At 40.7% G+C, this 15,311-nt stretch overlaps 1 pseudogene across 1 annotated transcript in view; it reads right to left on the reverse strand.

Moving 5' to 3' along the window:
- LOC144317169 (ubiquitin-conjugating enzyme E2 variant 1 pseudogene) overlaps window positions 1-15,311 on the reverse strand; it is a 41,385-nt pseudogene that overhangs the window by 25,046 nt on the left and 1,028 nt on the right. The window contains exon 2 of the transcript XR_013383064.1: window positions 14,515-14,577. The product of XR_013383064.1 is annotated as a ubiquitin-conjugating enzyme E2 variant 1 pseudogene (transcript). The remainder of the gene's footprint in view (window positions 1-14,514; window positions 14,578-15,311) is intronic.

The raw sequence follows: 15,311 nt of genomic DNA on the forward strand, positions 1-15,311 counted from the left end.
AACATAATATTCTGTAGACACATGACAGGATAATCCATTGATATATTAATTTGCTCTCTCAACTGAGAGTATTTTTCCCTCCTCTATTCTAGTCAAGTAGCCACAAAAACTTTGGAATTTGCTTCTAGGATACAATCTTAAGTCTAACGTCTCTAAAAATCTAAGTCTTCCCTGACAGGGAGATGTGGAGGCTAATGCTTTAAGTGAATGAGGCAATATTAGGCAAACCAGAAGACTGGAGGAGATTCTCTAAGACAAGGGAAGGGACACAGTACGGAAGTGAGATTAAATATGGAAGAGAGTCGGCCCATATGGCGGAAGGATTGCATGGGAATTCCAACAAGATTCCTACAGAAGAAAATAAACACCAAGCACCACAAACTTGAGGGCAATAATAAAGTTCTTTTCAAGAAAATCTATGGACATTGTGAGAAGCACCTGACTCATCTCAAAGAAATAGTTGAAACTACAGACCACTTTCAGAAAAACCACATCAAGTAGCAAAGAAATTCCAGTGACACTGCCAACCACCTTGAATTAACTAGTCCCTCCCCAGTGTGATGATCAGACTAGTTTATTTTTGTATAAACTAACAGAATGGAGAAGGGGATCCCAGAGGTGAATGCGATGCTGTAGCTGGCAGTTTAAAGCAAATTTTAGTCTTAGAGAAATTAAGGAATGTGACATTCCTTGCATGTCAGTATTTTGGACTAAAATTCATAACTATCACAGACATTTAAATAAAAGAAGATAGAGGAGTTCCTTATGAATACAACACAAGAGATTGCAGAGTTTTGGGGTGCCTGGGTGGTTCAGTTGGTTAGGCACCAACTCTTGATTTTGGCTCGGGTCTAAGAATAGATAACTATATAAATTTCTATATGTATACAGAAAGAGAAAGAAAGTGAGAAAGAGACCTACAGAGTAGGCCAGTAGACTGGAGACCCAGAGGAGTTGCAGTTCTAGCCCAAAGGTAGAACATTTTTTGTTCTGGAGATAATAGTTTTTATTTTTTTTATTTATTTTTAATTTTAATTTATTTATGATAGTCACAGAGAGAGAGAGAGAGGCAAAGACACAGGCAGAGGGAGAAGCAGGCTCCATGCACTGGGAGCCCGACATGGGACTCGATCCCGGGTCTCCAGGATCGCGCCCTGGGCCAAAAGCAAGCGCCAAACCACTGCACCACCCCGGGATCCCCTGGAGGCAATAGGTTTTGTTCTATTAAGACCTTCAACTAATTAGATGAGACTTACACACATTTTTGAGGGTAATCTACTCAAAGTCCACTGATTTAAATGTTAATCTCATGCAAAAAAAAAAAAAAAACATATTCATAGAAACATTCAGAAGAATGTTTCATGAAATATCTGGGTACCATGGCCCAGCCAAGTTAACACATAAAACTAACCATATAGCATATATCCCCTGAATGCCAGGGCAATTCCATTTATGTATGTAAGATACCCTCAGCTGTAAATACCTGAGAATGCACTTTAGAGATCACTTGATATGTAAAACAGAGGAAAAGATGTTAGGTTATTGCATATATTTCAAAACAATAGGTACATCTATACTGAAGGTTCTACAGCAAAAATTTAAAGGATGAAAAGTGAAAAATTGTCAAATAGTGAGAAAGTCTGAAAGCTGATTTTATATTTTTTTTTTTAAATTTTTATTTATTTATGATAGTCACACACAGAGAGAGAGAGAGAGGCAGAGACACAGGCAGAGGGAGAAGCAGGCTCCATGCACCGGGAACCCGATGTGGGATTCGATCCCTGGTCTCCGGGATCACGCCCTGGGCCAAAGGCAGGCGCCAAACCGCTGCGCCACCCAGGGATCCCTGAAAGCTGATTTTAAAAGGATGTATCTTATAAAGAGTTTGTGTGGGGATGCCTGGGTGGCTCAGCGGTTAAGCATCTGCCTTCGGCTCAGGGTGTGATCCTGGAGTCCTGGGATTGAGTCCCACATCAGGCTCCCTGCATGGAGCCTGCTTCTCCCTCTGCCTGTGTCTCTGCCTCTCTCTCTCTCTCTCTCTCTCTCTCTCTCTCTTTGTGTGTGTGTGTGTGTGTGTCTCATGAATAAATAAAAAATTTATTTAAAAAAAACAGTTTGTGTGAAGTTATTCTATTTTTCCTAAAACTAGGGACAAGGGGCTAGAAAGTAGTCAAGAGATCATAGACTGACACAAAAGAGATCATTCACTCCCACCTCACTGTGGGGTTTTTTTGTATGTGTTTTTGTTTTCGTTTTCGTTTTTGTTTTTGTTACGTAAGCTCCATGTGCAGCATGGAGCTCAAACTCACAAACTCAAGACTCCAAATTCATGACCCGAGCTGAGATCAAGAGCTGGATACTCAACTGACTGAGCCACCCAGGCACTCTTCCCACCTCACCCTTTTACCATAAACTAACTTGACCATCTCTTCTACTTCCCAGAATCTAGAATCTCAGTGACCATCTCTTCTACTTCTCAGCATCCAGAATCTTTTTATTTTTTTAAGATTTTATTTATTTATTCATGAGAGACACAGAGAGAGAGAGAGAGAGGCAGAGACACTGGCAGAGGGAGAAGCAGGCTCCATGCAGGGAGCCCTACGTGAGACCGGATCCCAGGTCTCTAGGATCATGCCTGGGCTCAAGGCAGCGCTAAACCGCTGAGCCACCCAGGCTGCCCATCAGCATCTAGAATCTAAGAGTCAGAGGGAATGAAACTAACCCACTGTACTTCACTAAGGTGGCACCTGAGTGATATTTAACGAGGGTCTAGAAACAATCTTTGCTGGATATAATGAGCCAAGTAGCCTCAACTAAGTCCCCAATAACCTTAGGCCTTGAAACATGGCAAAAGTTTGACATATTAAAAAATACAGTGTGACCTTCATTACATTATCCCACATCTTTGTTCTAATGAATAAAAATTGGTAGAATGGCTCTTAATGTGTGAAATACTCTAAGAAACATCTCCATCAGATTTGTCTCCACATGGCTTCCTTGAACTGCCAAAAAGTTATAGTTTATATTATTGTTCTTTAGTTTTTTGATACAGATTTTAGATTTGCTCAAGCAGGTCCCCTAATACTCAGAATGATATGAATGCATTTGGCTTTATCTTCAAAGCATGAGTTATATATATATATATATGTGTGTGTGTATATATATATAGTCTATTCATAATGTATATCATGGTTAGTGAATCCCTGAATTCAAATTCTTTCCAAATAAGTTGATTTCCAATGTGTCTTTCTTAAAAGGTTATCTTTCATTTTCTATTCTTATATATAAATATCTCTCAGAAATAAAATCTGAGTTTCTTTCCATTTCAATACCCTCATTGTAAAATCATTTTACAAAGCTGACAAGCTCTAATTACCTACACAATATGAGTTAGGAAAATTCTTTCTATGACAGACCATTAAATAATACTTCTGAGATAAAGGTTCCTGATCCATGGCCTTGCCCTGCAACAATACATGCATTTCAGGCTCCTCCATATACCTGAGGCAGACCGTTGAGAACATCACAGGAAAGTAGTGTGAGGAGAGCAAAGTAAACATATACATCTAGATAGCCATACACTAGCCAATTCCCAACTCCACTTGAATTCCCACCCCCTCAAAACTGCTCAACCATTCATGATATTTGATACTTAATAGCTGAAGTACTTAGAAAATATAGTGAACCATTATATTGGTTGTATGATAAAAGATAAGTGGCAAAATTTTGTAGTGTGCTGGGGAAATTGTCTTAACAACAACAACAACAACAACATACAACATACAATAGCCAAGATTTCATCCTTTCGAAATATCTTTAAGAAATCTGTACTAACTGGGACACCTGAGTTGCTCAGCGGTTGAGCATCTGCCTTCGGTCCAGGGTGTGATCCTGGAGTCTCAGGATTCAGTCCCACATCGGGCTCCCTGCATGGAACCTGCTTCTCTCTCTGCCTGTGTCTCTGTCTCTCTCTTTGTGTCTCTCATGAATAAAAAAATCTTTTTAAAAGGGCGGCAGGGGGCTTTGTAATACAAAGAACAAGGCCCTAAAAATATCCTTAAAATAAAAAAAGAAATTTGTACTAGCTGTTTGCCATTTAGCTGTTTGTCATTTAGAGAATTATTAAATTTTCTAAAACCAGAGTTTAAAATACATAACACATTATTGTGTATTATAAAGCTAAAGCATGAATGAAAGGGTTAATATAAACATCTGCTTACAAACCTTACTTTGAAAATTTAGGATACTAGGACTTATGTCCCTGAAGTTATAATACAATGATAGCTAACAGCATTTGTACACAATTTACTGACAAGGTATATAATTCAGTTATTATAAGATTTCCCAATCAGTTTCTAGGCAATCATTTGCTTGCAGCTATTCTTAACTATGCTTAGGAATTACCTGAACATCTCATTTAATATTGACTACAATTTATTTGTAAGGAGCTACAGTACAATGAGCAGTTGTACTATGCTTCTCAGAGACGCACTGAAAGCTTTAATTTAGACAATGTTACATAATCTTGAAGAATTGGGTAAAAAGGGCAGCTCAGGTGGCTCAGCGGTTTAGCACCACCTTCAGCCAGGGGTATGATTTTGGAGACCCGGGATTGAGTCCCACATCAGGCTCCCTGCATGGAACCTGCTTCTCTCTCTGCCTGTGTCTCTGTCTCTCTCTTTGTGTCTCTCATGAATAAAAAAATCTTTTTAAAAGGGGGGCAGGGGGCTTTGTAATACAAAGAACAAGGCCCTAAAAATATCCTTAAAATAAAAAAAGAAATTTGTACTAGCTGTTTGCCATTTAGCTGTTTGTCATTTAGAGAATTATTAAATTTTCTAAAACCAGAGTTTAAAATACATAACACATTATTGTGTATTATAAAGCTAAAGCATGAATGAAAGGGTTAATATAAACATCTGCTTACAAACCTTACTTTGAAAATTTAGGATACTAGGACTTATGTCCCTGAAGTTATAATACAATGATAGCTAACAGCATTTGTACACAATTTACTGACAAGGTATATAATTCAGTTATTATAAGATTTCCCAATCAGTTTCTAGGCAATCATTTGCTTGCAGCTATTCTTAACTATGCTTAGGAATTACCTGAACATCTCATTTAATATTGACTACAATTTATTTGTAAGGAGCTACACAGTACAATGAGCAGTTGTACTATGCTTCTCATAGACGCACTGAAAGCTTTAATTTAGACAATGTTACATAATCTTGAAGAATTGGGTAAAAAGGGCAGCTCAGGTGGCTCAGCGGTTTAGCACCACCTTCAGCCAGGGGTATGATTTTGGAGACCCGGGATTGAGTCCCACATCAGGCTCCCTGCATGGAGCCTGCTTCTCCCTCTGCCTGTGTCTCTGCCTCTCTCTCTCTCTCTCTCTCTCTCTCTCTCTCTCTGCCTCTCATGAATAAATAAATAAAATCTTAAAAAAAAATAATTGGGTAAAAAGAGAGAGAGAACTAATCACTGGGTAAAGCTGATATACAGAAACCAAAATATTAATTCACTTTTGCAAAATTGACAAGACTAGAATATCCTTTATTATATACATTAGTGCATGGGTACTTTTAAGTGTACTTAATCCTTGTTTGTTAAAATAGTATTTTGGGACTCCTGGGTGGCTTGGCGGTTGAGCATTTGCCTTTGGCTCAGGAAGTGATCCCGGGTCTGGGGATCGAGTCCTGCGTCAGGCTCCTGCATGGAGCCTGCTTCCCCTCTGCCTGTGTCTCTGCCTCTCTCTGTGTGTCTCTCATGAATAAATAAATAAAATATTTTTTAAAAATTAAAATAAAATAGTATTTTATGTGCAAATTTTATTCAGGGTCCCAACAGAAAACATATGGGTAATTTGAGAGAAGTTCAATAAATAAGCTTTATAAGATGGGCACGATGAAGGAAAACCAAGAAGATAGAAAGTATACTAGGCTAATTGAGCTTTACTACCCTTGCTTCTAAAGGGGCAAGAGAAGAAAGAGAAGATGAAGTGGGCCACTTTAAAAGAAGCTAGCCCTTTAGTGGAGGCCAACAGCAACTCCCTCTTCCCTCTGATCTCCTGCTGGAGTTGCCTATTGGCCCAAACCAATGGAAAACCAGAGGACAAGGAATTCATTAGTGCATTTAATTCCACTACTAGGTATTTACCTTAAGAAAACATAAACACTAATTCAAACATTTATACACACACACACACACACACACACACACACACCTCCATTTACTGTAGCATTATTTAAAATAGCCAAGATATGGAAGCAACCCAAGTGTCCATCAATAGATGAATGGATAGGGATCCCTGGGTGGCGCAGCGGTTTGGCGCCTGCCTTTGGCCCGGGGCACGATCCTGGAGACCCGGGATCGAATCCCACGTCGGCCTCCCGGTGCATGGAGCCTGCTTCTCCCTCTGCTTGTGTCTCTGCCTCTCTGTCTCTCTCTGTGTGACTATCATGAATAAATAAATAAAATCTTTAAAAAAAAATAGATGAATGGATAAAGAAGATATGGCATATATACACACAATGGAATATAAAGAATGAGATCTTGCCATTTGTAACATGGATGGACCTAGAGGATATTAGGCTAAGTGAAATAAGTCAGAGAAAGACAATTACCACACAATTTCACTTATATGTGGCATCTAAAAAAATAAACCAACAAAAACGCAAAAACAGAGCCATAAATACAGAGAATAGACTGATGGTTGCCAGAGGGAAGGCGGGGGGTGGGGGGGGATTGGGAGATAGGCAAAATGGGTAGAGTAAGGAATACAGGTTTCCAATTATGGAATAAGTAAGTCATCAGGATGAAAAGTACAGCACAGGGAATACAGTCTATGGTGTTGTATGGTGACAGATTGTAGTTACACTTGTCATGAGCATAGTATTACACATAGACTTGTTGATATCCTATGTTGTGTACCTGCAACTAGTGGAACATTACATTTCAATTTGTTTAAAAAGAGAGATGGTTGTAGCACTCCCAGATTTCACATCCTCTATGCTCAATATGCAGTAGGACTTTTTCTCAACAGTTGGATAAAAAAGTCAAATCTGACTTTCACTAGCTCAAACTGGGTTGTTTCTACCTGCAGACCAATCAGTGTAGCCAGGTGGATTGGAGTGGTTAAGCCAATCAGGCCCTTCCCTAAAGCTTAGAATGACCAACTGCATCCAAATAGTATGAGCTGAGAGTAAATGAAAGATGGATCCACAAATAATTAAGAGAACTTGGAAAAGGATCACTGGAGATGTCAGGTGGCCAGAAATGATAAATTTGTAGTACAAATCCCAAATGCGTATCTCTACCCTTCAGCTTTCTCCCAAATTCTAAGTTTGTTTATTCAATTACATACTTGGTATTTTGTATAAGATGTCTCCAAACATCTCAAACTTTATTTTTTTAAGATTTATTTATTCATGAGACACACACACACACACACACACACACACACAGAAGCAGAGACACAGGCAGAAGCAGAAGCAGAAGCAGGCTCCATTCAGGGAGCCCAACATGGGACTCGATCCCGGGACTCCAGGATCACACCTTGGGCCAAAGGCAGGTGCTAAACCGCTGAGCCACCCAGGGATCCCCACATCTCAAACTTGAAATGTCCCAAACTGAACCAGCTACAGAAAAGAGGCCTGGAACTGGAGTGCTCCCTTTGTTCTTTGTTGTAGCTCCCAAATTCTATCCCCACTCTCCTCTTGCCAAAGTCCCATAATCTTTAAAGTAGGCCAATAGATTTTAACACTAGCTTCTTGTCCTTGTTACTGTCTCTTTCAAACCCCTGCATCACATCCCTTCTTCGCTGATGACTCTAGCACCTATTTCACAGTCTTTATTACCACCACTACTCATCACTTACAGTGTCCACAGTGATGATTCACCTAATACCTTACATTCTGTTTCTCAACCTCCTTGCATCCAATGATCATTTCATTCTTCCAGCTCAACTACCCACTCCTTTGGTAACACTGTTAAATTTGGTAACACAGTGAATTGTCTGTACCAATAATTATACTACTTCTAAAATCTCAAAATCTAGAACCCTATTCTCTAATGCTCCCATTTCCTGTCATTTCTAGTCTTCTCACTGCAGCTCTTCCTTGGACTTCATGAAATCTCCAGTCCACTGACACCATCACTTCCTCACTACAAATCATCCCCTTACCCAGTTTATATTTCCTTGTTTATTGTTCAAACCATTTCCTTCAAAACACTCTTAACTCTTCTAGTCCTTTCTTACTTACCTCGTTATCTTGCCTGGCAAAACTTGAACCCTAATTAATTCCATATATTCCATACCTGCACCCAAGTGTCTGAATATTTCTAGAAAAGGAAAGCTTTAAGCTTTTCTTAAGACTTTATTCATAATAAATTTATGGCCATAAATGTCATGGGCACAGGACTCTGGCAACCAATCCTACTTCACTTCCTTGGTCTGCCTTTTTTTTTTTTACTGTGCATACTGACAATTCCACATATCCTTTCTCCTAAACCTCTTGTACCTCATTATTTCCCATTCTCAGTTGATGACTTTGCCTCATGAGTATTTGAGAAAATTCAAACAAGGAGTCAGGACCTGCATTATCTATACCTATACTTCCTGCCATGGAGCAAGTGACATCTCTTGCTTACTACCAGAAGTAGCAGCCCCAGGATATCAACCACTGCATGATTTGCAAATAGCAGGATCACCAAGAAATATGACTCACACAGGCACTGGATCTAACACTTTACTCACACAAGCAGAGCAAAATCAGCCTCAATAATGAGCATCTGTTCCCCACGGCCAGTGCATCTTGACCCACAGTTAATGCACAGATGATCTGCACAAACCCTTCCTGTGATGCAGGTGAAGGATCCCCATCTATCCCTGCCAGGAACATGTATAGCAGTGGGGTTGGCCAGGTGCCATAAGATGCACACACTTTAAGCATAACAAAGAAGTACATATCAAATCAGGAATAGGGAAAGATATTCCTAAACAAATCTATATGCCCAGCACAGGGTATGAGGGCCCATCTCCATGTCAGGAAATGTTCCAGACCCAAGGCACACTGCTGTGCAGCCAAACAAGGGTCAAAAGACTGCATGACTGCCTTTCCCAATGGTCCATCCCCCAACCATTGTTCAGCTGCTTAAATAGCAGATACAGTGCAAAAATCTCGTAGGACCACTGTCATCCCCAAATTTGGAGATAGAGTGGAGTCTAATGGGGCCCCTGAAAAATCCATAGATGCAGTTTGTCTGCACAGCCTACCTGTCATTTTGAGGCAGCACTTCATTTTGAGACAAAACCAAACGCAGGGTGATGATCAGGCCTATCCTTGAGGATGGTCCCTAATTAGGAACCCCAAGTGCTTGGATTAAGCCAACTAAGGAATTAAAAAAATAAGTCTGGGAGGGACTGCAGGTATATAGTTCAATAATCATCCCACCGGAGCATAGATGTTCTTTAGTTTTTACCTTACCTGAATTATTGATATATACACAAGAGTTATTGGCAATCATACCAATGCCTCACTGTTCTGCCAACAGATAGTCAAGGCTATTGTTATTCATCCCTACCTTAGCTAGTGAATTCAGTGAATCCTGTTGGTTTTGGATAGCTTGGGGTCTGAGTCATTCTGTACCAGTCAGGACATCACAATGGAAACATGAGATTAGGACCTTAACCTCTAATTTGGAGGGGCTTCTCTCTACCACATAGCATGGGTGTAATTCTTCTATAGGAATCTCATTTATTTCTGTTTTATCTATCCAGTTTTACCAACCAAAGCTATATTGCTCTGTGGATCAACCCTGTTCTCTTTTTTTCCCACCTTTATAATCTCTTGAATTCCCCTTTTGGCCCTATGGACATGGATTCCCCTTGTTTTCTATCTGAAGCCATTGAAATCAGTTTATTGTTTTTATCCTAAGCAAGACTTTTCAGTGGAGCTTTTCCATTGCTTCCCCCACAGTCATTTCAGAGACAACGGTAGTGATAGCCCAGTCTTCCACTGGGAAGGGCCCTGTTGCATGAAGGCCTCTAATTCATCATCCATGTCCCAGAGGCAGGGTCATATAATCAATTACCTAAGGCTTTTACTGAAATGAGGGCTTTAAGAATGACTTTCCAGGAGTCTTAGTCTTAGGGGACTCCTCATAGTTGGGAATACTATGCTCATACTCCTTGCAATCTACGTCAAGAGTGACACGAGGGGCACCTGGGTGGCTCAGTGGTTGAGAGTCTGCCAATGGCTCAGGTGTGATCCCAGAGTCCTGGGATGGAATCCTGCATCAGGTTGCCTGAAGGGAGCCTTCCTTCTCCCTGTCTCTGCCTTTCTCTGTGTGTCTCATAAATGAATAAATAAAATCTTAAAAAAAAAAAAAAAAAAGAGTGACATGGACTTACCTGTCCTGTCGGTTGCCCTATTCGATATAGGCAAAAAATGCACTGCAGCAAGGGGTCCGTGGTTAGCTTAGACGGCACCACTCAGCCTAAGACATTGGGTCTGCAAGGCCTTCTCATCAAACAGGGGCACCAACCAAGCTGCACAACTCCCCTGGCCTCTGTCCATATCTTTCAGTTTTTGCTTTTCACTCTCCAAAAAGGACCTCATCAACTTCATTTTCAGCAAAACCACTGGTGGCTTGCATTTAGTGAAAACAAGTCCAACCTGGATCAAGCAGAGCTTCCTACATAGGGGCCTTTGATTTCTCTTGGATGTCATCTGCAGCTTCTGGCATGTGGGAGTTAGAGGACAGTGTGGGAGTGTGAAGGTGACCAGAAACCAGGTTAATTTTCCATGTAATTTCTTGCATTTCTGCCCTTATCCATAATACCAGTTGATCCTGTTGACAAGGAAATTGTGTACATTTCATTTATTCACATTCAGCCAGAGAAAGCCCTGTACTCAGTCAGCCCATCATCCCCCCCCAGGGGGCTGACACTACCCTGGAATGGCTGGACTGATGAACACCATGCATCTGCACCATGCACTAACATTGTTGTTGACCTTGCTCACTGCACTAAACTGTTGAGTAACTAACACCTGTTGCCAACCACTAGGAAAAGCAATAGCAAGATGTCAGCCTACTGCAGAGTTTGCAGGTGTTGGCGTTGCCAAGAAAGACATGACTCACACAGACACTGGATGGAATAAGACTTTATTCACAGAGAAGAGATCAAGCAAGATGAGCTTCAATAGTGACTGCCAGTCCTTCATGGCTAGTGTATATTGCCCTGAAGATGACACAGGGAAGTGATCTGTCCTCAATCCTTTTATGCGGCAAGTGAAGAATGTTTTCCCCTTCCCACCAAGGAATAGATATAACAATGGCGTTAGCCAGGTGCCATATGATGCACATGCTTTAAGTAAAACAAAGAGGTACATATCAAATCCTGAATAAGGAAAGATAGTCCCAGACAAGTCCATATGCCCAGCGCAGGCTGTTAGGACTTCTTATCTCCATGAAAGAAAATGTTCCAGGCCCAAGGCACACTCCTATACAATTATGCAAGGGTCAAGGGGCTATAAGTAACTGCCTTCCCCAACAACTGCTTTTTCTTTTCACAGATGAAACAGATGAAGTGTTCCTCTTCCAATCAAAGACCTCCATCTGTAGTCTGGACTGGATCTCCCCTTGTCTTCTCAAAGATTTTGCTCCTACAACTTTTGCCTTAAAAAGCAGTCCTTTGGGACGGCAGAGTGGCTCAGTAGGTTAAGCATCCGCCTTCAGCTCAGGTCATGATCCCGGACTCCTGGGATTGAGCACTACAGCTGGCTTCCTGCTCAGGGGAAGGCTTGCTTCTCCATCTCCCCTTGCCTTTCCCCTCACCACCACCCCCATGCTCTCTCTCTCACTCTCTCTTAAATAAATAAAATCTAAACAAACAAACAAACAAAACCAGTCCCTTGACCTTATGACACTCTCCAGCTACTGACCCATTTCTGCCTTCTCATCTCGTTTTCTCTTCAATCCTCTTCAATCCGGTTTCCATCATCACTATTTCGCTGAGACTGCTCACAAGATCACCAGTGATCTTCATGTTGCCAAACCCAATGGTCATTTCTGTTATCGTACCTGACCTTTCAGGAGCATTCCAAATGTTTTATCTCTCTCTCTCTCTCCACTTCATTTCTGAGATATCACACTCTCTAGTTTTACCCCGAATGGGGTCTCCTTTGCTGGCACGTCCTTTTCTACTAGAACTCTAAACTAAGCAGTGCACCAAGGTTCTGCTCTGTCCTAGGCTATCTCCTATTTATACTCTTTCCCTGATGATCTCAGTGTCATGCTTTAAATATCTTACTCATGCCAATGACACTCAAGCCCTGACCTCTCCTCTGAACTTTAGACTCATGTATTAAACTATCCTTGACATTTCCACATATACAAGATTTTCCCCTAATTTAAGCTCTTTAACTTTATTTCATGAACTTAACACTTTATTATTTCACAGAGTACTGACAAGATTTTCAATTCACAATTGTCTGTTCTGCAATCAAACCTAGAGTTTACTGGCTAGTTCAGTCTAGAAATTGGAAAAAAAAGAACATTATACTAAGATTCTTTAATTCTAATTTTTGAAGTCTGATTTTTTTTTCTGCTTTAGAATAATCATGCTGGGATCCCTGGGTGGCTCGGTGGTTTAATGCCTGCCTTTGGCCTGGGGCGTGATCTTGGAGTCCCGGGATCGAGTCCCATGTCAGGCTCCCTGCATGGAGCCTGCTTCTCCCTCTGCCTATGTCTCTGCCTCTCTCTCTGTGGGTCTCTCATGAATAAATAAATAAAATCTTTAAAAAAAAAAAAAAGAATCATGCTTATACTACTTAACATGGCATACATACATCTACCATGATTTAAGCAAAAGTTGTAATACCAAACTTTATTCTCATGCATTATCTACCCAGAGCTTTGTGTATATTGAAATGTTTTCAAAAGTGGTCTACTGTAGGATATCTGCACACACTATGGCACTGGTTCTAGGCTACTGCAGTTGGCCCTTCTCTTCCTACACTTGTTCTTGCACAAAACTTCAATCATCCTCTCTACATTTATTTGCCCAATGGTCCTTCTCTAGCCCTGACTTTTCTCTTGGGCTTCATCTCTACAGTTCTGATGATCCACTGGATATGTAACTCAATGCAAAATGCATCTTCTTTTGTATTCTCCGTAATCAATAACTTCTGACTTCCCTCCTCCTCTCAACGGAGTCGCAGTTCTCTTGGCTGCCCAGGCCAGGCTCCACTCCACTCCCACATCTCATCATCACATCCTATTATTTCTTCCTTCAATACGGTAATATCATGCCTTTGTGACATTATGAATTTGAGGAAAGGAAGACTTGGGAATATTAGTTAACTGAGATCTCTATGTCTCACTTTGTTGATCTCTAATGCAAGATTAAAAATATATATCAGGATTATTCTGAAGATTACATGACTAGGGAAGCTTGGGTAGCTCAGCAGTTGAGCACTTGCCTTCGGCCCAGGGCATGATCTGGAGTTCCAGGATTGAGTCCCACGTCAGGCTCCCCGCATAGAGCCTGCTTTTCCCTCTGCCTATGTCTCTGCCCCTCTCTCTCTCTCTCTCTCTCTCTCTCTGTCTTTCATGAATAAATAAATAAAATCTTTAAAAAAAGAAAAAGAATAGGGCAGCCCCTGTGGTGCAGCGGTTTAGCACCGCCTGCAGCCTGGGGTGTGATCCTGGAGGCCCAGGATTGAGTCCCACGTCGGGCTCCCTGCATGAAGCCTGCTTCTCCCTCTGCCTGTGTCTCTGCCTCTCTCTCTGTGTGTGTGTCTCTATGAATAAATAAATAAAAATCTTAAAAAAAAAATTAGACATTTTTTAGCTCTCCAAGTAATTCATTTTTCTTTTAAGATTTTATTTTCTTTACTCATGAGAGATACAGAGCGAGAGAGAGAGAGGCAGAGGGAGAAGCAGGCTCCATGCAGGGAGCCCAACACGGGACTCAATCCTGGGTCTCCAGGATCAGGCCCTGGGCTGCACGCAGTGCTAAACCGCTGAGCCACCGGGGATGCCCTCTCCAAGTAATTCAATTGATAAGGCAAGGTAGGGGATCATTGTTGTTTGTTTGTTTGTTTGAATAAATTTTTTTAAAGATTGTATTTATTTATTTGACAGAGAGAGAGTGAAAGAGCACAAGCACAGGGAGCCGCAGAGGGAGCAGGAGCCCCAACGCAGGGCTTAATCCCAGGACTCTGGGAAGATCATGACCCTAGCTGAAGGCAGACATTGAGGAAATCGTTTTATACGGCTTTTGCCGAGGTGATTTTGATAGTCTTCAACACAGCAGTGATTCAAAGATAACAGAATAATAGTTTTCAATTTCGATGTGTAATAACTGCCATCCCATAAAGTCGTATGTATGGTTTTCAATTAGCAAAACACTCTTCAAAATATAAACACAACAGGACCATTGGGGGGAATGGAAGGATAGAGGGGACAATTAAGTAGTATCTATCACAAACTTAAGTGACTCACTTCTAGAAATTGATCTTGCAGATCTCACAAGCTCATTACACCTGAAATTCACATCAGCAGAATCTGAAAGTGAAAATTTGAAAACTGAGGAAATAAATTATGATACATCAACTGAATACTATGCAGACTATAGACAAGAGTAAGTTCGTCTATATATACTGATACAGAAAGGTATCTAATTTATGAGGGGGCAAGGCAAGTTGCAGAAAAGTATACAGATCTTATCTGTACACATGAAATATGAAAAAATACATACACATATTTGTATATGCATAGAGAGTAAAAATCTATAGTGGTTACTGTTAACAGTGGGGAGATTCTCACTGATATGGAAAGGGACTTTTTGCTTTTTATATCCTTCTGTACCATTTTGGTTTTTTCACTATGAGCAACGTGCAAATTTACATTTACATTGCAAAATACTGTATATAAGGGAACGGGGAAGAAATGTGTGGGAAATATCAGAAAGGGAGACAGAACGTAAAGACTGCTAACTCTGGGAAACGAACTAGGGGTGGTAGAAGGGGAGGAGGGCGGGGGGTGGGAGTGAATGGGTGACGGGCACTGGGGGTTATTCTGTATGTTAGTAAACTGAACACCAATAAAAAATAAATTTAAAAAATATAAAAAATAAAAAATAAAAATAAAAATCTGCATAAGACCTAGCCAACTAAGTACCTCATCATTTAGGTTCCTGGTACAGAAATTTGCTCTTCACTATTATCTCTTAATCTGCAGTTTGGTCTTTGTTTTAATTTTCTAAAAGGCCTCACTCATCACATATATTCTTTTGTTCC

The sequence above is a fragment of the Canis aureus genome, chromosome 7, assembly GCF_053574225.1.
Source record: "Canis aureus isolate CA01 chromosome 7, VMU_Caureus_v.1.0, whole genome shotgun sequence".
NCBI lineage: Eukaryota > Metazoa > Chordata > Mammalia > Carnivora > Canidae > Canis > Canis aureus.